This window comes from Gordionus sp. m RMFG-2023, chromosome 1, assembly GCF_954871325.1.
Source record: "Gordionus sp. m RMFG-2023 chromosome 1, tfGorSpeb1-WG-v2, whole genome shotgun sequence".
In the NCBI taxonomy this organism is placed as follows: Eukaryota; Metazoa; Nematomorpha; class Gordioida; order Chordodea; family Parachordodidae; genus Gordionus; species Gordionus sp. m RMFG-2023.
The window spans coordinates 51,806,676-51,832,891 of NC_088775.1; the positions used below are offsets into that span (position 1 = coordinate 51,806,676).

General features: G+C 25.5%; 1 long non-coding RNA gene across 1 annotated transcript in view; it reads right to left on the reverse strand.

Moving 5' to 3' along the window:
- The window catches only part of LOC135931885 (uncharacterized), a 91,551-nt gene that overhangs the window by 35,517 nt on the left and 29,818 nt on the right, over nucleotides 1-26,216 (reverse strand). The gene's annotated exons all lie outside the window — the stretch shown is intronic.

The window sequence follows — 26,216 nt, forward strand, 5'->3', positions numbered from 1 at the left end:
AACGAACAAAATATAATATGAAAATTCTTTTACAAACAAATGAAAAAATTTTTAGAGGGGGAAGAAGTGGTAAACACGTTCAAGTTCAAAATTCGAAAATTCTAAGTCAATTAAAATTCGAAAATTCAAAGTCAAGTTCAAAAGAGAGAATATGACCACGACATAGAAAATGATTGTTATAAATAAATAAAATTTTGTAAAAAAAATATTTATATAAAATTTTGAATGAGAAATGGGATGATCAATACAAACAGCAAATCAACAAGCTATGTTCAACCAACGTGCAACAACGATGTTTCATGATGTTCGATAATCGATTCAACAAACGATAATCAAATGGTCAAACAAACAATCTAAAGATATACGAACAAATGACTAATGGAGCAATTGAGAAACAAATGACTGGAAGTGAAGATAAGAAACTGAGGAAAGAAGACATTAAAAAAAAGAGGGAAATTTTAATATATAAATTTTGCATAAACTTTATATATTTTTTACTTTTGTAATTAAATGGCCTTTTATATTTTCCTAATTTTCGTAAATTTTATTAAAATTTAACCTTTTAAAAAACTTATGTAAAAAGTGTAAATTAAAATTGTATATATATATATATAAAATTGTAAAATTTTTAGTATTAGTAGTTATAAAAATAAAATAAAAAGAATTAATTTTTACATTTTGTACTTTTTTTACTTGCCTTCCGTTGTTCTAAAATAAATAAAGCTTTTTTATAAAAAAAATGATTTTGTTTCGTATATCTTCTAAAAAAAATGGAAATCAAAGGAGTGGTTATGGAGTGGCACTCCAATACTTGGAGAGGGAGCTAGCTCCTATTGAGAAGGTAGGAGCGGGAGCCGGAGATAGATACTTTTAAAAATGAGCGTTAACAATTCTGTAATATTGTATTACAAATATAATATTCAAATTATAACCTTTTAAAATATATAAGATATTATAAATGTCCTAAGAGAAAGTCTAATGACATTGGTAATTTATATTCATTATTTTTTGTAAAAAAATTTAAAACATTTATAAAATTAGAAGAAGAGTAAAGAATACTAAAGATAGAGATGCTTAAATATAAAAAAAACTGAATATGGCATATGTCTTATATTGAGGGAAAAATTGGATAAATGTACAGAAAAATGATTTAACTGATCAAATATATGGTGTTCTATGCAATTTTAATCTATAATATTTATGTATAAATTAAATTAAATTATTTTGTATATATTTATTTTATTTGACATAGATATTTTGTATATATATTTGAAATAAAATAAATTTTCATAAATATAGATACCTTTAAAATAATATACTATATAGTTTTTTTAGTGACACATTTCTACATATATACTTTATAATGAGTTTAGACTATATTAAAAATAATTTTAAAATATAAATAAAGTACAAAATAAGATATAATTTAATTTATAAAAAATATAATTATAATATTTTTCTATAATATAGGATTTTTGAATAAATATAAGCATGATAAATTTCTATTAAATTTTGCAATAAGTGTTTTCCATCAATACTACCCATACAGTTAGGTAAATTCAATTCCTTTACCATTCTCTCTAAGTCAGTGAGAGAAGGTGGTGGCATATGAATGCTAACAAAGGTTTGCCATATAGTTAGGCATGTTGTTTTATATTTTTTTGGATGGTAGAAACCTCCATTTTGAAGGAATAAGCTAAAGTAGGACAGGGGCGGACTGGCGACGCTACGGCCTCGCAGGCATTTTTTTCATAGCGGACTATACCTTTCTATTTTACGGGCCATCGGCCTGCTTTTTCCCGGTATTCGACCGTGTTCCATTTGGCTTCTTCTAATTACATGATTTTTATTACCTCTTATTTTTTAAACTAAGTTCAAACGATTTACATTTTTAATAAAAATAGAATCGTGTGACACGATAATCTTATATTTAATTTTAAAAAATTGATCTAAAATTATTCATTGCACATCTAAAAAAATATTCAATGTACATATATTTTTTTATTTTATATTAGATTTACAACGATATTACACCATAAAATCAAATCATATATCACGTGTTAAATATAAAATAATACATACTCAATATATAAAATCAATTAATTACACATATAAAATTATTGCAATTATACAATTTTACACAGAGAATAAAATTGCTTGCACTTATAAAATCGGGCACCAATCATATTATAAATAGATATTAATAAAATTTAAATACAAGAAATAAGATAATATATAATTTTTACTTTAAATGTCTTTTTTATACACGCATATTATACACTTGTTACATTTATTATCACACTCTGAGTTATTATCATATTATAATATTCCATCTACTTCATTTGACTTCTCACTGGTACATACGATATCATAGTCTGTTACATTTAATTCTACTATTAAATCTTTGAATACACTGGCAAATGACTACAATTCGTTACATAATTTAACACTCAATATATTTGCCAATTGTGCCCGTTTTTCCATAGCCTTTTCAGAAATACCTTTACTATTTATTTCATCAAAATGCTTTGGATGCAAATATTGCACATTTATAAGTTTCCTAATTAAAGCTAAAATAGATTAACAAATACTTTGGTCATTCTCATATAATTAAAAAATTTCGCCCCTTCTCATGATGATTTTGTATAAAAATAATAATTTGACTAATAAAAGTTTATGAATTAATAAAATCGCTTTGTACTATGAATGAAAATCGCTGCGATCGATCCAGCTGATCGTTCGCTATCGCGGCTAAATCGCAAAAGCAATAGCGCTTCACTATTTCATCATTTTTAGAGTATTCATGTAGTGTTGTTAAATTGCCGGGTCGGCTTGGCTGAATACCCAGCAAAGTTTGAGCCGAAAAACGATCCTAAACCCAAGTCAACCGATTTGGCCATAGATCAGACCCGACCCATCTGGTCGGCTTGGTGGGTCGGCTTACTGGGTTGGCCTGCTGGGTTGGCTTGTAGGGTTGGCCTGCTGAGTTCGCTTGCTAGGTCAGCCTGCTGGGTCGGCCTGCTGGATTGGCTTATTAGGTTGACTTGCTGGATTAGCTTGATGTAGAAAATTAAACTAGTTTTTTTTTAATCCGAATTTAAAGTTTTTAATTTTAGAAAGATGTGCAGCTTTGGTTATAGTAATAAATTGGCACTGCCCTTATATTGTATTCCACGAGGAAAAAAGTAAAATGTTTTAAAACTTTGTCTTAAACCTAGTTATAAAGGTTTATTATACTAGAATGATGTTCTAAAACCTTTGGTACTAGTAATAAATGGGCACTGCCTTTATATTATACTCCACAAGGAAACAATAAATGTCAAAATTTAAAAAAAAAATTTAAGCCTAGTTTAAGGTTTTTGATATTAGAAAGATGTCCTAAAACTTTTGGGTTAGTAATAAATTGGCATGGCCATTATATTTTACCTTACGAGGAAAAATAATTAAGAAAATTTTTTAAATTTTGTTTAAGCCTAGTTAAAGGTTTTTGATACTGGAAAGATATCCTAAAACTTTTGGGTCTAGTAATAAATTGGCACTATCAATATATTTTACTCCGCGAGGAAAAAAATTTATGATTTTTTTTAAATGTTGTTTTAAGCCTTGTTAAAAGTTTTTTATTTTTATAGTAAAAACGTGTTCTAAAATATCTACGTCTAATAATAAATTGGCACCATTTTATTGTATTCCTCAAGGAAAGAAGGAAATTTTTTTAAAACGTTGTTTTAAGTTAAGTTAAGCGTTTTTGATACCTCTGAGTCTCGTAATAAATTGGCACTGCAATTATATTTTACTCCAAGTGGAAAAACTATGTTAAAGTTTTTTCTAAATTTATTTTAAGCGTAGTTTAAAGTTTTTTATACTAAAGAGATGTTCTAGAACTTTTGGGTCTAGTAATAAATTGGCACTTCCACTATATTTTACCACGAAGGAAAAAATTATGAATTTTTTTTAAGACGTTGCTTTAAACCTTTAAATATTTATGTATTAGAAAGATGTTCAAAAATCTTTGGGTTTAGTAATGAATTAACACTGCCATTATATTTTACTCCACGAATAAATAAATGTTAAAATTTTTTACAAATTTATTTTAAGCGTAGCTTAAAGTTCTTTATACTAGAGAGATGTTCTAAAACTTTTGGGTATAATAAATTGGCACACCACAACAAAATTATAAAAAAAATTTAAAATTTTGTTTTAAGCCTAGTTAAAATTTTGATACTAAAAAATGTTCTAAAACTTTTGGGTTTAGTAAGAAATTAGCACTATTATTATAATTTAGTCCACGAGGAAATAATAATGAAAATTTTATAAAACTTTGTTTTTATCCTAGGTAATAGTTCTTAATATTTGAAAGATGTTCAAAACTTATGTTTATAAATAAATTTATCCCATTTTTCTAAACTTTTGTGTGAAATGTAAAATGATAAAAAAAATTATTTATGTTTAGAACCCAATAAAAAGTTTCTCATATTATATTTTCTTAACCCTTTGGAGCATTAATATGGTGTCACTACCATTATTATTTATTCCATGAGGAAAAATTTTATTTTAGATCTTTGTTTTAGTTTATTTAAATAATTTTGATATTGGAAAGATGTTTTAAAACTTTTAGGTTCAATAAGTAATTTCTAATTTCATTACTCTTTAACTTCAAGCGTAAAAATCTAGAAATAAAATATTATATACTTGTTTTGAGCCCGGCAAAAAGTTTTTGAAATTAGAAAAATATTCTAAACCTTAGTGTCTCGTAAAATTTTGACACTGCTATTATTTTATTCTTTTTTGGGTTGAGTTTAAAATTTTTGGTATAAGATTTGAGTAGTATACCATTTGAAACTATAGGACATTGGTAGTTAATAAAAAAAGACAGGACAAGTTCAGCAAGGATTCCATTTTTAAATTTACGATATTCGGATAAATGAATTTTCCCTAATTTTTAAATATGCTAAAAATATTTTGTATTATATAATTCGTAATTACTATACATATTTTACATCAAATTTGGAAAATTTGAAACCGAAGTTTATAATTATTTGGTATAAGATCTTGGAAATAATTTAACTATTTTTTATAATTTGTGAGTTACAAACATTTATTATATTTACATATTATTTAAATCACGAGTTGATTCTGCCATAATACGCCAATTTATATGTTCCATTCATTCGTAATATTAGTGTATTTAAATTCCATACATGCAATTCTCGGGCGTCCATTATTCATTCATATGAAGTTACATCATAAAAATATCAATGTTTTCCTTATATCTGTTATGTATTGATACAAATTATTATATTCATAAATATCTATATTATAATCAATATAAAACATATTATCAATATCTATAATATGTAATCATAATAAATTCCTATTACTACAGGCCTTACCCCATAAATACTATCTACCACTCATCATTATAAATTATAATTTTAAGTTGATTTTTTTTCCTTTGGTAATTGTGTGAATGACTTATCCAAAAGCATAATATTCGTGCCTAAAAATATTATCATAGACAAAATTTTGAAACATTTAGATTTTAAGAGATGCTACTAATTAGGAATTAAATTATTTTTATTTATGAAACCCTCTCCCTTTCTTTTTGGAAATTATAATAATTTTTAATTAGAATTATTTATTTATCGTAAATAGGCTCTTTTACATTTAATAAGCAAAAAATTTGCAAATACAAAATATATAATACGCCACATTATCAATATCTTTATTATTTTCATAAATAAAAAATAAAAATTTATATTCATAAATTGACTAACAAACAGTGGCGTAGACAATAGGGGGGGGGGGGGGGGATGGAAATTTTTTTTTTTTTTTATAAAATAAAAAATTATTATTTTTTTATTGCGAATAATTATATTTAAAAAACGGTTTCAATTTAGAGAAATAAGATAATATATTATATATAATACAATATGAATATGAATATCACAATGAAATATATTTATAAAAAAAGGAGTTTTAATTTTAAATGATCACATCGTTTAAAAATATATATAAATTATATGAACTAAAATATTAAATAACAATAAAAGAATAAAGATATATTGTATGTAAATAATTTCTGGCATAGTTAAATTTATTAAATAACAATAAAGATATTTTGTAAATATTTTCTGGCTTGGCATAGTTAAATTAGATATTTATAAATTTAATTATTAAATATATATTTTTAAACTATATAGATAGTTTGTAAATTTTAATTTTTTATAATTTTTAAATATGGATATCCGTAAGTTTTTTTGTCAACAACAAAAAGAAAAAGGTATATAAAAATTTAAGTTGTGTAATTTGAATTAGAAATATATATAGATGTTGCTCTTGCTAGTAAAAATCAGCCATCAGTTGAGTTGGTTTACGTTGTATCCTCAGATGACGAAGGTAATGGTATTATTTATAATATCTTTTATTTAAATCTTGCAATTAGAAAGACCAGACATACGATTACCACGGACAACTACCTAAAGCTTTTTGAAAGCTCCTCTAAAAATGCTACTTACCTAAGTCCCACTATTCAAAATGAAATAATATCAATATGCAATCAGTTTATATTAAAGGAAGTTTCTTCAAAAGTCAAAGCATCACCATTTTTTAGTGTTTTGGCGGATGAAACTTCCGATATTGGTAATATTGAACAACTATCCATAGCAATAAGGTTTATTGATATGGAATCTGGTAATTATAAAATGAAGGAACTATTTGTTCAATTTATTGAATTACCTGACACTAAGTCAGAAACGATTGCTAATCAAATTATTAAATCACTTCAAAACCTGGATTTTAATTTAAATCTACTGAGAGGCCAAGGGTACGATGGAGCTCCCTCCATGAGTGGCCATGTTAAAGGGGTCAGTCAAGAATTAGAGAGCTTTATAGCACAGCTCTTTATGTTCACTGCAGTTAACATTGCCTGAATTTGATGATAACTGAGGCATGTGAAATTAGAGACATCCGGAACAGTTTACGTAAAAAGATTTTGATTTAATTGAAATTTATTAGATTTTATTATGTATTATAGATATCTTTATATAATTTTTATATATTTTTCAAAATTTAGAAACGATATCGTCGGTTTGTGACTTCTTTACCCCACCCAAGAAGAGAGAGATTTTTACCCAAACGTTCGATGAAATTGAATCAAAAAATTCAAAAAAAAAATTAAAAAGATTTTGTCCCACAAGATTCATTGAAAGACAACAATCGGTGAAGGTTTTCATCGAGTTATATGAGGTTATTTTTGCGGCACTGGAATCATACATATTACGCAAAGAAAAAGATTCCGCAGATGCGGAAAATCTTTTACAGGCTATTACGAAGTCTCAATTTTTAATTTCAATTCAATGTGTTTATTTTTTATTTAATTATACATATGATTTTAGCAAAATGTTACAAAAAATTGATTTGGATTTAAGGGAGGTTATGGGATATTGTTGAAATATTAACAAATATCAGATATAATGTGGATGAAAAATTTCACGAAATATATGAGAAAGTAAAGGAGATCGCTAATATGTTTGGGATTGAAATTTTTAAACCTAGAGTAGTTTCTAGACAATCCAATCGCTCAAATATTGATGCATCTACGATTGAGGATTTTTATAAAATTAACATTTTTATTCCACTTATTGATACATTTTTATTTCAATTAAAGGAAAGATTTATAAGTCACAATTTTATTTTAAAAATCTTTTATTTTCTTTTGCCGGTTGAGTCTGAATTGTTGATTACACTTGAAACGCGAGAGGATATTAAGAACATCTCAGAGTTTTATACTGATGATTTATTAGGGTCGTATGATAAGTTACTTTGTGATGTCGAATTTTGGTATAAAAATCTTGGCAGAATAGAGTACTCTTTGAGACCAAAAAATGCTTTGCAGGCCCTTTCCATGTGTAATTGCACTTTAGATTCCCTGCCCAATATCAAAACATTGTTTTTTATTTTAGCTACTTTACCGATTAGTACCTGCACTAATGAAAGGTCTTTTTCAACTTTGAAAAGGTTAAAAACCTATTTAAGAAATAGCACCGGTGAAAACCGTTTAAATGGATTAGCCCTATTAAATATTTATAAGGAGATTATTCTAGATAAAAATTTGATTCTAGAGGAATTAGCCAAATCTCAGAGAAAAGTAGACCTCTCTTTATAAATTCAAATCATATAATTGTAATATTTTCTTAGTCATAAAATTTTTATATGAATTATAATGAATTTTTAGTCATGATATTTTTATACTATATTTAATAATAGTATTGCACCTACAATAAGAATTATTTATATAATATATTCATTTGTATTAAATATAACTGTTAAATTATATTTTTTTAAATTGCATACAAGAATTACTTATATTTTATTGTAATTTTATTTTTTTTAAATATAGATATTTACAATCAATTTTTAAAATAGTAATCTGTATAAAATTTCTAATTTTGAAATTTATTTTTTGTATATAAAATAAACGCATAGTTAAATAAAGGGTTTATACTAAATAAAATTGTTAAATTGTATTTTTTTAGCAAGAATTACATATTTTATTGCAATTTTATTTTTTTAAAATATAGTTATTTACATTCAATTTTTAATATAATAATCTATATAAAATTTATATATTTTGAAATTTATTTTTTTATATATTATTAAAATAAATACATAGTTAAATAAATAAAGTTAATAATAAATAAAATCTCTGCAAAATATTGTTATATGCAAAAATTTAATTAAAATAATTATTTTTAACATAGAATAAGATATATTGAGTTGATCATAAAATTGGAAGGTTTGGAGGGAGGCAAATTTTTTTTACATCGAATAGATTGAATTAATATACAATTTACTAAACATTGATAACATTTTCAAAATAATGCTTTCAGTCGCTTATTAATTATATATTTGGCATTTTAATTCTAATATTTTTTAATATTTATGCTGGCCTGGGTATAATACACAAAATATTGGCAAATTTTGATAAGGGGGTTTGGGGGCGAAGCCCCTAAAAAAATTTTCAAACCCCCCACCATGGATTAATCCTGGCTACGCCACTGCTAACAAATTATATAAAATATTCTTCACGCAAATTTAAAATGTTAACATCCCACGAATTCACACATAGACATTGTTTCAAAGTTGTCGCTGACATTCGATTCCTTTTCTTAGTAGTAGTGGCGCCGGCCCTAGAAAAAATACGTTCGCTGGCTACGGACGTAGATTGTTGGGATAAGTAAAGCTTTGGAAAATGTTTCGAGTTTCTACACCACCAATCCACTATCAAAGGACGTTTGAGCTACCTGATCTGCTAGGTATTCTTCGATTTCTTCTGTAGCTAAATTTGGTATAATGTACGCATTCCTTAATATAAAATATTTAAATTAACTAATTATTATATCGTCGAATCTATTGTAAAACCTTGTAACAAACCTATTTTAAAAATGCCTATTTTGCAACGATATGTTTTATTAATATTATAAATTCTTAGGACTCTATTTTTTTAAATAAATATTTTAATTAACTCCAATAACTGTTATAAATTTTGTTAAATGTAAGCATAATATTTAAATTTAGTCTCTCCAATTAAGTTTTAAAAATGTTATTTAGGAGGTTTTATAACGAGTATTCTAAATTAAATATTTATATTTACCTTCTTAGCTCGTTCAAAATACTAACAGACATTAAATTTGATTCGTTATTTTCCTCTTTTTCGAATTCATATATTGATTTCGATGTATTGTAGTCATCAAATATTCTTTTAAATTTTTCATAATAGTCAAGGTTATTTAGGAAAACTGGTAAAAAGTTTTTTTTGATTCTTGGATCAAGAAATGAGCATGTATAATTTGCAAACATGGTTAAATATTCGATATAAATATAACATTTTTCCTTCATTTTTTTTGCAGCATTTTTTATTATGCTATTTTTATTAGATTCCGCAAGCGATAACGAATTCACAATATTATCCAGATACAATGCTGACATCCCAATTGTAGATACGCCGAACTTACTTCGCACGTTATTTTATAGAATGGATATAAAAAGGACTCCAGCTCAATCAATAACTTTGCCTCCTCTTGGTTCAAATGATCTTTATTGGGTAAACATCTCTTACTTATATTAATGATGGCATCAATATTCTATATTGAAATATAATTATAAACAGATCAAATAATGAAATATTACTTTATTAACAATAGTTATCAATAAATACTTACTGTTCCATCTGGTGGCTATATCGTGGAATCCTACAACCTCCACTTAAAACCATATATTCTTGCATAAATTTTGGACTTATATGCATTTTGCTAATTAAAATGTGTATTTTTGCAAGATATGTAGTCATGCTATCTAAGCCAACTTGAACGATTAAATTAATGATGTGAGCTAAGCATCTGTTATTATTCGCATTGACGTTACCATTATTTTTGAAATAATCTACTAACAAATCGGTACTATTACGTTTGCTGCATTATCATGTGTTATAGATAATATTTTTTATTCGATTTGGAATTCCTCGACAGTTGATATTATTAACTCAAATATATCTATTCCGGCGTGAGGATGTGGGAACTCTATTATATCAAGTAAAAAAATTTTGATCTTCCATTCACTCTTTATAAAGTGGACGGTTAACGCACAGTATGATAAGGAATTAAGTCCTGACCAGATATCTGTGGTTAATGACAATTGACAATGTTCTTGATTCAAAATTTTTATTATATTATTTTTGGCACAATTATATATTGTTTCTAGGTGCTTGGTGGCAGTTTGCCTGCACCATATTTTCACATTCTTATCCAAATATTTAAATATGTCTTTAAAAGATTGACTCTATCGTATGAAACGCAATATTATTTTTTATCAAATATCTAAGCACTAATTTGTTGCAATAAAGATTTTCATCAGCGGATAATTTCCTCGAACCATACAATGTATCTGGTACTTTAACAGATTCTGAGGATAAGGATTGTGGGTGTAGAGATACAATATGTTTTCGCAAATTGGCTAAAAATATAAATAAACTTTTGACATGAAAACTTCATTATTTTTGCTCAAATAATCATTAATTTTTTTTGTAATATCTTATTAGCAGAGTTGTTAAGGAGCGCCGCTACATTTTTTCAAAAACACCTGGAGCACCACTCCTTTCTAAAATTGAAGAGTGGGAGCGAGAGCTAGCTCCTTGTTCCACCGCTCCTTTAAATTTAATGTATAAATTAAATTATTTTATAAATATTAATAATATTTGTTAATTAAAATTCAATAAAAATAAAATTTAATTTAATTTAAATTTATCCATTATTAAATGTTTAGCCGCGTTTTATATCGATTTATCATCTAATCATTTTAAATATTAAACATCAAGTTTTTCCTCTTTATATTGAAAATTTTTTGGAAAATCTTGTAAGTCAATATTCATTTTATAGATATATAACAAAAAATAATTTTAGATATTATGGATTTAGTGATCATAAATGAAGAAATCGAATTTCCATTTCCATCATACAAAAAATATCTTAAACTTCTAAAAGATTTTAATCCAAATGATCAAACAAATTTAAGGGCAAAATGTCTTTTCTGTTTGAAAACTATTTAACTTTCAAAAGTGAGCAGCTTCAATCTAAAAAAGCATCTAAAAGTAAAAAATCTTTCTTTTAACAAAATGATTTAGAAGATTTTTTTGGATTCCATGAAATTGACCATCAGGAAGATAATATATTGCACAAATATTTTTTAAATAATGATACCAAAATTACTATTTTTGAGAAATTCCCTTAATTAAAAAATATCTTTATTAAATATAATACCTCGCTTCCCTCTAGTGCTCCTGAGGAGCACCTATTTAGTATTGCAAAAGAGGTCTTAGGGGAGAGGCATGAATGTTTGTTAGATTCTAATTTAGAAAACTTATTACTTTTAATTGCTAATAAAAGGTTATAAATATTTTGATAGATTATAATATAAATAAAACTTTTTGATAAAAATATATCATTTTATTTAGTATATCTTCTAAAAAAATGAAAATCAAAGGAGCGGTTATGGAGTGGCACTCCATTACTTGAAGCGGGAGCTAGCTCCTTTTAAAAATGTAGTAGCGGGAGCGGGAGCTAGCTCCTCTTGAGAAGGTAGAAGCGGGAGCGGGAGCTAGCTACTTTTAAAAAGGATCGTTAACAACTCTGCTTATTAGTAATGTATTATGATATTTCTGTGCATTTTGAAATAAAAAATATTTAAAAAATTAACACCCTATTTGAGATAAATGTTAATTATGACACAATAAAATACTAAAATTTTTTGAAATTGCAAAAAAACTAAAATCTTAGTTAGTGTTGTTAAAAAGTGAGTTTTTACTGCTCAGACCTTGAGTTGGAGTCGTAGGCTCAGGCTCAAGTCCACTCAGGAGTTGGATCAAGCCGGCACTGGAACTTCTCGAGTTTAATTTTGAGCCAAAGTTTATATATTTATTTACTATTTAGAAGGAATATAATAAAATAATAATCTAAAATTTGTGTACCATGCCAAGCTGCCTCATATATATATATATTTTGCTTTTTAATTTTTTTTACATAATAATTAATTTTTTAATATAGAAATTAAAATATAAACCATTTTTTTCTTCCAAGCTAATGATATTTTGATAAATAATCCTTCATTAACTCAATGTTCCCCGTTTTCATGAAATATTGTTTTATGTCCCACTACAATCTTTCAATTGTTTAAAAAAATTTTAAGAAGATTGCTCAAAGATTTTTTTTATTTTATATTTTTTATGATTTTATTTCTTAATTTTTTCATAAAATTTATATAAATATTAAATTATTTTTTTTATGAATTTTATATAAACATTTTAAAGGTGGTTTATTAATATTAAATATTCTTTGATTTTTTTAGCATTTTAAAAGATGGTTTTATTGATTATTTTTCATATAGAGCCTTTTGAGTTGACTATTGATATTTTTATCATATCAACAAAGTTAAGTTATTTTATTTTATAATTATTTCCATTTTGCCTCATGTTGGAAAATCCTCTCGCTGAGCCACTTGAGTGGACTTTAGAATCTTAGGTAGCTATTCTTATTTTTAACAAGTATAAATATATTTAAAAATTCTTCCACTCTAAATACTTTTGGATAATTTTATGAATAATGCTTTAGTTTCTAAAGTAACTTTATTTTAAATAATAAAAACACAAAAACATCTAAGATTAATTTTTCTTTTAGTGCTGCTTCATCTATTTTACTTTAATATTTTTTATATACAAATTGATTAGGTAAAGAATGCATTTATATATAATAAATATCATAATATGACACTAGTGGCTAAGGCATGGAGGGGGGGAGTTGATATTTTTCAGTGTTTTTGCTGATTAGGCATGGGGGAAGGGGGGGGGGGGGGTAGTTGACATTTTTTAGTGTTTTTGCTGATGAGACATCTGACATGGTCAATATAGAGCAACTATCTATAGTCATTAGTTTTATTGATCTGGTGTCAGGAGATTTTAAAATGAAGGAACTGTTTGTTTAATTTATTTCATTGCATTATACTAAATCGGAGACGATAGGGAAGAAATTATATCATCACTTCAAGGCTTAGGGTAAAATTTGAACTTGATTAGAAGCCAAGGATATGATGGACTTCCTCGTTGAGTGGTCATGTTACAGTTGTGCGGTCAAAGATAACAGAGCTTTACAGCACAGCCCTTTATGTTCAATGTAGTTCACATTGTCTAAATTCAATTATATCTAAGGCGTGTGAAATAAGGGACATTAGGAACAGTTTATGTGAACATATTTTAATTTAATTAGAATTTATTAGTTTTTAATATTTTTATGTATGTTTAATATACATTATCTTTAATAATGCTAATTAATATATTTTACAAAATTTAGAAAGAATATCTTTGGTTTGGAACTATTTCACACCACCCAAGGAATTGTTTATTCAAACTTATCATGACATTGACTAAAAATCAAAAATAGAAACTAAAAAGATTTTGTCAAACTAGATTCTTTTATTTAATTTAACCTGAACGTGATAATTAAGCGCCAAGCCCTAAAATATTTTACACAAACACACTGAAAATGATAAAATATGAATGATGTTGATTTATTATTGGATGAAAATAAAACAGGATAGAAAGAAATTTAAAATTACTCTCTCAATTATTTATATATTAAAAACGTTTAAATGCTAAACAAAATTGTTAGAGAGAAATTAAAAAAATTGCGCTAGATTTTTGCAGGAGATTTCCAATTGCGGTAGTTTAAGCGGGAGTGAGATGTCTGTGTGTAAACTAATAAATTGCGGGAGTCTCCCGCTGATTGGGGGAGACATGGCCCTGTTCATGAGTCGGTGAAACTTTTTATTGACTTTATTATGTTGTATTTGCAGCATGCAGCACTGGAATTTTATATATCAAACAAGGAAAGAGATTGGCATATGCTGTGAATCTTTATGCTATTATTAAGCCACAATTTTTAATATCTATTTTTTATTTAATTATACATGTGATTTTAGCAAAATGCTACAAAAAATTGATTTGGATTTAGAGGTTATGAATGGAGCGTTGAAATATTAACAAATTCAGAGAATATGGATGAAAAATTTCATGAAATATATGAGAAAGTAAAGGAGATTGCTAATATGTTTGGGTTTGAAATTTTTAAACCTAAAGTAGTTTCTAGACAATCCAATCGCTCAAATATTGATGGATTTTTATAAAATAAACATTTCTATTCCCTTTATTGATAAATTTTTATTTCAATTATTCACAATTTTATTTTAAAAGGCTTTTATTTTCTTTTGCCGGTCGAGTCTAACTGTTGATTACATTTGAAACACGAGAGGATAGTAAGAAAATCTTTTACGCTGATGCAGTAGTCTCACATATGATAGTTACTTTGTGATATAGAATTTTGGTAAAAAAATCTTGACAGAATAGAGTATTCTTTAAAACCAAAAAATGTTATGCAAGCTCTTTCCATGTGTAATTGCACTTTAGATTCCCTGCCTAAAACATCAAAACATTATTAATTATTTTAGCTTCCTTACCAATTCGTATCTGCACTAATGAAAGATCTTTTTCAACTTTAAAAAGGTTAAAAACTTATTTTAGAGATACCACCGGTAAAAATCATTTAAATGTAACCCTATTAAATATTTATAAGGAGATTATTATAGATAAAAATTTGATTCTAAATGAATTATCCAAATCTCAAAGAAAAGTAACCTCATAATCAAATTTTTTCATAAAATTAATTCTTAATTATAACATTTATATAATTTTTGTATTAACTCTTAAAATTTATGCAATTAATCAGGTTTGGCAAGTCGGTCAATTGACAAGTCAAATTCAGTCAATTGACCTGGTCAAACACTCTAAAAAAATCTGAAAAAAAATAATATTATAAATATGTTTAAAAAGAGAAAAATGATATAATTACATTTTGTATTATTTTTAGGTCCCCGAAGGTGGTGGTGACTAAAATATTTTAAGTGATATAATTAATTTCAGAAGTATAAACGAGATGTTTAATAGTTATATGGTAATCAGTAATTTCCGTAACAAATAATCAATTCCGTTTGCCACCCATGCCCAATTAAGAAACTAACAATTCCTAGTTTTACTTTTTCTTTAGAAAGAAATAGGTTGATTTGGGATATTCTTACAAAAACAGAAATCGATTGAAGATCTTGACATCAGGAAAATTGATTAAAAAAATTAAAGAAAATGATAATATTGAATATGAATCAGAACACTACTGAGAGCTAAACGTTAGTTATTGAATTACAATGAATTTAAAAAATTGATAATATCGATTCATTCTACTATTATATTCAAAATAAAGTTTATATTGACTTAAAAAAACATTTATTTGAATTTTCGTATTTGACCGGTCAAATACAAAGTACTGTTACTGTGTATATTTATATTTGAAAATATCGTCTTATTTTTATCATTATTTGCATAAGAATCACTTATATTTTATGTAATTTTTAAATTACATTTTTTTTAGAGTTTTTATACAGTAAAAATTTTTAATATTATAATGTATAAAATACTACATTTAGAAATTTATTTTAAATAATAAAAATATATGATGAAATATTCTCTAAAATTTTGTTATATCCATATTTAAAATAAAAAATATATTCTATAAAGAATAATAGCGCCTGGCTTCTAACAAGAATTAAATATATCATTTTATTTGACAAAATGTAATGATATCGCAAGATAAAAATTTAAACCCGACCCTGTTCGAAAAAAATATATTAGGCCCTAATCGAAATTATTTTTTAAAAATAGGGTCGGACCAAGGGTATAGTGCCATCTAAAAGTTATGGAACAAATTTAGCTAGCTCACTCATGTTGCTCATCGAGCTAGCTTAAATTTTTTCCCTCAAAATAGAGATGGCACACTATTTCTACATAATTATAATATTAAAATTCTTATTCACAAATAAATAAATTTCTGCTCAAAACAGCTTGAGCCAACTCGTGAGCCGACTTGAGTCTGAGTAGATTTTTCGACTCAAAAACTGACTGAGTTTAGGGCCAAGTTGGCTTGGCTCAGCTATTTAACAATACTAATCTTATTACTTAAAAACGAAGGTTAAACAAGGTTAAAAAAAATATATTAATTATAATCATCGTTCGTTACAAATTTTCGGCCTAATAATTTTACGTCTTTTATATATTAAAATAAAAATTACTTGTTGATGTACTTATGCAATATGTTCTATTACACAGGGAGCATTTCCTAAGCCCTTTCTTCGGTGTTTCCACAAATATTTTTTTGCAAAGATCATTGCTAGATTTCAACTGGATCAAACTTTCATCTAATATCTTTAAAAAATTATCATTTATATGATTTTATAGCATAGCTAACAGAAATATAAATTTACCTGAAGATCTACACCAAATTGAGATTGATTATTCAATAGTGAAGATTCAAAGAAATTTGTGGAATCATCCAAGAATGATAAACTGTCTGATGTGGTTCTGATCCATAATTTATAAAAGTATTCAATTTTTTAAAATTAAAAAAAAAATTTATTTTAATAAAAGTAATAAAAATATTATATTATATTTTAAAATAAAATTATGTTGGTTTATATATCGGGCTGCAAAGGAAATTTTCTTTACCCTGAATTCATAGTGGCGCAATTGCGATTGCGATTTAGACGCGATAAATACAAAATACAGTAAATATGATATCGCATTCATAGTTACCGATCGCGCGATTTGATACTCGGCCGCAATTTTTTCAAAATACAAATTATTTTGTGTTTATCGCGAGATTTTGAAGTAGTGCTTCGTTAAATACAGATTTTGGTGAATTTAGCTCAAAATTTTATTTAGCACTAAATTTAAAATAAAATGAATTCAATGGCAACATTTTTCGAAGATACAATAACAAATAATAATCAAGTTAAAATTATGATTATGATTTAAATTTAATTTTTTTTTAGAAAATAGATAAATCTTCATTTATTCTTTCAGTTAAAGAATATGAGTGCTTATATAATAAGCATCATCATTTATATAAAAATAATATTTACAAGAACAAAGTTTGGGGATTATTAAGAGTATAAGACGACTGGTAATAATTATGCATACATATTATATTTATAAATTTTTTTAGGAACATCTCTCAAATCTCTCTGGAAAAATTTGAGAGATTGTTTCATAAAAGAGAGACAAAAGTTAGTTAAATTGAAAAGTGGGTCAGAGGCTGACCATCAAATCACCGGCCTTTCTATCAGGATATGCTATTCATGGTAGAAACCATAACACCTAGATCTCAAAAGTCCTTTTTAGATAAAGAGGACTCTAGTTCTATAGAGGTTCGTGATATTTTTAATGAAATGACAGGGGAGAGAGATGATTGTAAAATATAGCATTTTAATTGAAAATATATTTATTATTTAGGTGATTTCATTGATACTGACAATACATCAGATGTTACAGTTATTAATAAAGATTCTGTAACACTAAATCTTAATGATTCTGTTAATTAATATTCTCTAAAAACTTATATTATTTATATTTAAGAATCTATACCCTGTGTTGGATCACCTAGTTCATATTATAAATATCCTAAGAAAAAAAATATAATATGGGTAATTTATATTTTTTAATTTTTTGATAAATTTTAAATAGATGAATATAGGGACCTAATTAAATTTGAAAAAGAAAAATCATTATTAACATTGGGATTGCTTAAAAATAAATCAACTGAATATGGAATATGTCTAATGTTGAAAGAAAAATTAGATGATTGTACCAAACAGGAAAAAAAAGAAATAACTAGAATACTTGATATTATAAAAGATTATTGATTAAAATTATTTTGTATATATTTTTGTTATTTGAAATATATATTTTGTATGTATTTATATTATTTGAAATAAACATTTTGTGAAATACATTGAATGATATAATTATTCCCAAAAGTCCTGCATTAATTAAGCTTTGTACTGAGTTTGGTAATTAATAATGTCTACATATATATTATTTATAATGAATGATCTTTATCTTAGAGAAGTTTAATGACATTGGTAATTTATGTTTACTTGCTTTATAAAAATATTTTAAATAGATGAATTTAGAACATCTATATAACTTTTTTAGTGACATATTCCTACAAATATATTTATGAGTTTATTTTTATTATAATATATGTAAAATACAAAACAAGATATTTATATAAAATACAAAATAAATATCTATAATATGGGATTTTTATATAAATATAAGCATAATAAATTTCTATTAAACTTTGCAATATTTGTTGCTGATTTAATTGATTGTGGTTTAAATAAATTTTCAGGGGGTGATTTTATTTTAGGATTAAAAGAAATAAATCTTTCCTTATCAATAATTATATTATGTAGTAATGTGCATGTTTTTATGATATATTCAGTAAGTGATAGTTTTGTATCCATAGGACGGTCAAAAACATTTAGCTCTCAAGATGCCAAAAGCACATTCGACTTGTATCCTAGCACGAGATATCCGATAATTAAAGGCCTCTTGTTGAGGGGTAAGGATACCTTAAAATAATAAGGGAAACAAATTTTAACATATAACTAATAAAATTTTAAATTTCTAATAATTAAAATAATGGCCATTAATAATGCCCAAATAATTGCTTTAATATATTATATAAATATGATATAATTAAATATTCTTTTACTATACCTTTATAAGGCTTTAAAATATAGGACTGGATAGGCATCATCAGTGACAAAAAAATGTGGGAAAATGAGGCTGGAATTCGGCAATCTTTTAGAAGGAGGTAATTGTATCTCTCCATTTTCTATCATTTTGTATATTTTAAAGTTAGCAAAAACACCTCCATCAGATTCACTGCCAAAACTACCTACATCGACTGTTATAAATTTGCCTTTGGCATCCACAATTCCTTATTTTTACAATATATAAATAATATATTTTTTCAAAAATTATATTTTTGTAATTATCAAGTTTTCATTACAATGTTTAATTAATATGGAAATATTTAATTAGCATAAATAAAAAATAAATTCACAAACCTTGTAAAACCACAGAGAAAAAGTGTTTATAATTGTAGAACCCACTGCCAGAATGAGGTGGCTTTCTAATTCTGCAGTGTTTTCCATCAATACATCCCACACAATTTGGTAAATTTCATTTCACTTCAAACTCCTTTTAAATAATAATATATATAAATATAATATACACTATATTATACCTTTGCTATCCTCTCAAAGTCAGTGAGAGTAGGTGGTGGCATATGTTTGCCTACCAAAGTTTGCCATATAGCTTGGCATGTTGTCCTAATTATTTTCTGGACTGTAGATATGCCTATTTTGAAAGAATAGGCCAAAGTAGGATGTGCTGGGTTTGGAGCTACGACCGCGTGCGGTTCTACCGTGGGATAGGGAGTGGGATCGACAGAATTCGTGGGACCCGGATTTTCAGGTTGGTTGACGTTGGGACCGGTTTTTATCTTAGTCATCATCCAGGATAATTTTAGTAATTTACTTTATTGTTTAAATGTCACAATTCACAAAATAAATAAAACTACGCACAATAATTATTCATAAAGAAAGGTAATTTAAATTTCACAAAAAAAAGAAAATCTTTAATAAAAAATAATCCAAAAAAAAGGTATTTTTCCAACCTTTATAATTTTTGAAACAAAGAGAAAAAAAAAGGTTGTTATTTAATCGCGATACAATCATTCTTGAAACTGGTTAGAACCAGTTTCAAATGCCATATAAAAATAAGGTATAATATCAATTTCATAACAAAAAAAAGAAGATGGGAAAACAAAAGAAGCAAGAGGAAAAAAACGTAAAGAAAAGAAATAAGTTATACGGGACAAGTGGGGAGATAGAACATAACAGGATATCTACAGCCTGTTGGTAAATATCTAAATAAAAAATATATTTAAATAATAAATTGCTTTATTTTTACCTTAAACAAATCATAAGCATTTCTTCTACACTTATAGGATGTTTAATAAAATTTGTACATTTAGTATAAAATAAAGGTTTTATATATTTTAGTATATAATAAAATGTTTCCTAAATTAAAATAAATTTTAGATAAAATAGAATAAAATTACTTTTGTCATTCTCATATAGTTAAAAAATTTTGAGTCATTTTTAAAAGTTTTGGAAAAAGGATGTAAAATTCACTTTCCTTTCTTTTATTAATATTAAGATTATTTAATCTTCTACTCTTCAACATCATTCTGTAAAAAAATAATAATTTGAGGATGGCTACCATTTTGAATTAATATAAGGTCGTATCCGCAGTAAACAGTGCCTGCTTTAACAATCGCTTTGCAAAATCAATGAAAATCGCTATGAATTCAGGGTTATTCGAAAGAAAATGTAAACAGAGGAACAAAATAAAACATCACATCATTTTATAATTTAAAAAAAATGTCAATTGCACAGGGAGACCTGACAAAAATAATAAATATTGTTTATTATTTTTTTTCAAAATATTTTTTTTCATTTAAGATATTTTTCTGGCATTTTGTTACACCCTTTTTGATTATTTAAAGATATTTTATAACAAATAAAGAAAATAATCTAAAAAATCAAATTTTAGGGCTCCATCCAGATGGTAAGAAAAAGTTTTATTTTTTTGAAAATAAAAATTTATTTTTTAAGAAAATATCTACTCTATAATACTCTATTGAATGTTAGTTTTCAAATAAATGATATCTAGTTTTTTTTAAATGAACCATAACTCTGAAAGGAAAATATTTTGAGAAAAGATATCTATTACTCTCTTGACTGTTAATTTCTAAATTAATGTTTTCTAAATTAACTATATCTTACCGATATAATTTTATTTTTTATAATAATGTTATTTTATACATCCGTATAAGATTAATATTCATCATGACTAGGTACCTTACCTTATAGACTCAAATAGTATGATAAAGGTATATAAATTTGATGTTAGAAATAAACTATGAGAAGCAAAATATAATTTTTTCCGATTACAAAGTGAAGTTAAGAATATATAACGTAAGGATAATTTATTAAGTCATATGTATTTTACTGATTACATAATATTTATTAAATGTACAATATCTAAAATGAAATTTTTTTAACTAAATAATTAATAGCTATTTTGTATTTAGAAGATATAGTTTTTATTTTCTTACCTTTTTCTCCTTCACACTCATAACTATACCTCACTCTAGAACTACAAATAGAATAGGGCGTAATTCTACTCATTTTGATAAAATCTGTATTACAAGTGTTGGTATCCCTGAGAAAAAAAAATCAGCAAAATTAAAGGGAGGTGGGCCTCCTTATGATTCACATTCGCTTACTTTGGGCAGATCTATGACCAATGTGATAGATAAGATAAGAAGATATAAAAAGTTATAATTTACTTTTAAATAAATTTAAAAAATTGAGCCGAACCAGGGAGTGGACGATGAGTATTTTTGGTTTTATCTTTTATATAAATGCTTTTTCCTAAATATTTTAAATTATGGTCGTTATTTCAAAAATTTCAAATTCTTTTAATAAATTGTAAATATTTTTGAGAGAAGAGGTTGCGGGAGAGATGGTTTAAAAATTTTTTATAGGCTTAAAATGATATTTAAGAGATCAAAACTTCATTAATGTTTTACCTGAGTTTATTTTAGGCTTATTAGGGAAATACAAAGCTATAATTTCGTTTGCAACAATTTTAATAAGGGATTTAAAAAGAGGATGTCTAAAAAAGTATAGGGATAAGGGTAAGAGATTAATTAAAAAGAGGATGATTTATTTTTTAATGCTAATCGTACCTCTGCAGGTTTGTAAACTATATGATTTCTTTTATATAATTTTAAACATTTGTAATTTTGTATATAAAATCGCCTCGAGAGTCGACTCGAGTCGGGTCTTTATTTCGACTACAAACTAGGCTCGAGTCCAAGCTAAATCGACTCGGCTTAGCAGTTTAACAACATTAAATTGCACAATTAAAATCCTTGATTTCATATTTAAAATTATTACATATAGCACTACAATATATAAATAATACAAATCATATTAAACCTTTAATAAGATTGATTGTATAAAATCAAATAGAATTTAAATAAATAAATTAAAAGAATGATAAAATTTTTAAAACTATTAAATCTCATTAATTTAGAATTTTAACGTAAATAAAGAAAATTATTTCTCGTTGAATTTGCATCAACAATTTACTAAGGATATCAATAAAAACTGATTACAATTTATTGTATCTCATATTTGTCCTAAGCCTATTTTAAATTTACTAAACTTTCTTTCACATTTCAATTGCAAAATATATTAATAAAAAATAATCGAGATTATTATAATCAGTTGTGTGCAGATTTTGGGAAAAAAGTTTAAAATATCGTAAATTACATACCTTAAGGACCTTATTATTTTCCCATTTTTAAAATCTAACGAAGAGCATGTGTTGACAATATATTGTGTGTCATTTAACGTAATCTTTATTTTTATTATTTTTAAAGGAAAATCCATGATATAAATTTTTATTTTCAAATTTTATAAATGTTTTGTTGTTTGTGGTCTGATCTTGTGTTGCATAATTGTCCAAAAACTATTCTTATTAGGCTTAGCCTAAAAATTAGCTGAGCTAATTAGGCATTGGCTACGGATTTCGGCTAATTATCGATAGGCATTACACAATTTTTCTTTATATTTATTAAAAATTATTTTATTTATATTTATAATATAACCCTGAGGGCGATTAGCAGAAATCCTTATCCGATGTATAATTTTTTATTAATTAGTTTTGGCTATTTTTATCTATAAACAAGGCTGAGGTTAAACAACTTTGACTAGAAAATTTTTTTTATTATTCACGGATTGGATATTTTATCTCCATCCATTTCTTCTAGAGATCATAAGATCAACTCATTTCATGCAATGTCTATAACATATCTCTCAAAGCATCTACTTGGATTTTTTATTCATTTTTATTATATTCGTTTTAAATATTGCCTTTACTTTTATTAATGGAAAAATATTTTATTTTTCTTTCGGTTAACAAATATTTTAATGATTTTGAATTAATTAATATTTCAATAACTGATTTAATTTTTTTATTGAAACATATACATCAAGGAATGGACAAACCACAGATATGTGTTTTTTAAATCATTTCAAAAAAATTTATGATAATTGGTGGATTGTTAATTGAAAGAAAGTACGATTTTAAGGCTTCATACATTTTAAGAAATGACATAAGAAAATAAAAATTGATCATATTTTTATGATAATAAGTTGTTTATAATGAATTCAGAAAGGTACATGATAGGGAGGCATAAAAAAAGAGGACAAATTAAAGTAAAATTAAAATAGGTACAGTACATCTTTTTGGGGATTTATCGTTATTTCTAAAAATTTTTACCCATTTCTCCAATGCTTTTAGACCATTTATTTTGGAGTATTCTGGAGAATAGAAAAAATAGGGGGTATAACAATCTCCCCAAACAAGATATCAAGAACTTTTACTTATCTTTCTTTTGGAAACTATTGTCGAACTTTTATTGACATCATATATGTTTGTAAAATTCATCATAAATTTTTGTAAAAATCACAAATTACGATAGTTCAAATTTTGCTAAAATTATTTGTCTCACATACATTTTCCAAATTTGATATTAAAAATTTGTAAGAGTTAAATATTTTTAGTATTATATGGACGATTTAAGATCTATTTTAGGGTATAAATTTATATATCGAAGTGTCTTAAATTTTAAAATGGGATGACTGGTCAACTTCCCCAGTCTTTTATTCCACTACCAATCCCCTAAAAAGTTTCGAATGGTATACCACTCATTTCTAATACCAAGATTTTAACTAAATTCAAGTTAAAAAAAATAATATTAAATTAATTTACACTAAACACTAGGGTTTTAGAGCTTTTTTCTAAATCAAAAACTTTTTATTAGGCACAAAACAAAGTTCTTAAAATTTTTCAAATTTTTAATTATCTCGTGGATTAAAGAATGAGAGTGACAACTTATTACTACACCCAAACTTACTATTGGGCTCAAAACATAAATATACATTTTTTTAATATTTCTAAATTCTAACGCAAGGAATTATAAAAAATAATGTCAATGGGAATCTCTCTATGAAATCAAAGGTTTTAAAAAAAATTTATAGTATCAAAAACTTTTAACTAGTCTCATAAAAAAGTTTTTAAAAATATTCATATTTTAACCTTCCTCGTGGAATGAAATGGAATAGCAGTGTGGATTTACTATATGAACCTTGCTCAAAACATAAATATATAATTTTGTTTTTACATTTTACACGGGGGTTAAAAATATTAGCACTATAAATTTATTTGTGAACTATGTTTTAGAACATCTTTATAAAAACAAAAACATTTAACTAGGTTTAAAATAAATTTTTAAAAAATTAAATAATTTATTTTTTCTCGTGATAATATATTTTTTCTCCTGGGGTAAAATACAATGGCAGTGCCAATTTATTATTAGAGCCAATATCAAAAACTTTTAACTACTTAAAACATAATTTTAAAAAATTATTGTGATATATTTTTCCTCTTGGAGTAAAATAAAATGCTAGTGCCAATTTATTACCAGACCCAGAAGTTTTGAACATCTATTTACTATAAAATACTTAAGTAGGCTTAAAACAAAATTTAAAAAGATTTCATAAATTTTTTTCATCGTTTGGTAAAATATAATGGCAATGCCAATTTATTATTAAACCCAAAAGTTTTAGAACCTCTTTCTATTATCAAAAACTTTTAACTAAAAATTTAAAGCAAATTTTTAATAAATTTTCGTAATTTTTTTCCGCATGGACTAAAATATAATAACAGTGCGAATTTATTACTAAACACAAAAATTTTTGAACACTTATTTTAGTGTCATAAAAAATTAATAATTTAGTTCCTCGTGGAGTAGAATATAGTGAAAGTGCCAATACAAAGGTTTAAAACAATCTTTCTAATATTGCAAACATTTAACTAGGTTTATAACAACGTCTTAAAAAAAATTCACAATTTTATTTTCCTCATGGGTTAAAATATAAAAGAAGTGCCAATTTATTACAAGATCCAAAGATTTAAGAACATCCTTCTAGTATCAAAACTATTAACTAGGCTTAAGTAAATTTTTAAAAAAATTTCAGAATTTATCCTTCTGGAGTAAAATATAATGGCAAAGAAAATTTATTACTAGATCGAAAGGTTTTAGAACATCTTCCTAATATCATAAACATTTAACTAGGTTTAAAACAAGGTCTTAAAAAAATATAAATTTTTCCTCGTGGAGTTAAATATAACAGCAATACCAATTTACTACAAGACCCAGGGATTTAAGAACATCTTTCTAATATCAAAAACTTTTAACTAGTCTAAAGATAAATTTTTACAAAATTTTCACAATTTATTTTTTTCTTGTGGAGTGAAATATAATGATGGTACAAATTTATTACTTGACCCAAAGGTTTTAGAACATCTTCCTAATATCATAAACATTTAACTAGGTTTAAAACAACGTCTTAAAACAATGGACAATTATTTTCCTCGTGGAGAAAAATATAATAGCAGTGCAAATTTATTACTAAACTTAAAGGTTTTAGAACATCCTCTTAATATCATAAACATTTAACTAGGTTTAAAACAACGTCTTAAAAATAATTCGCAATTTTTTCCTCGTGGAGTAAAA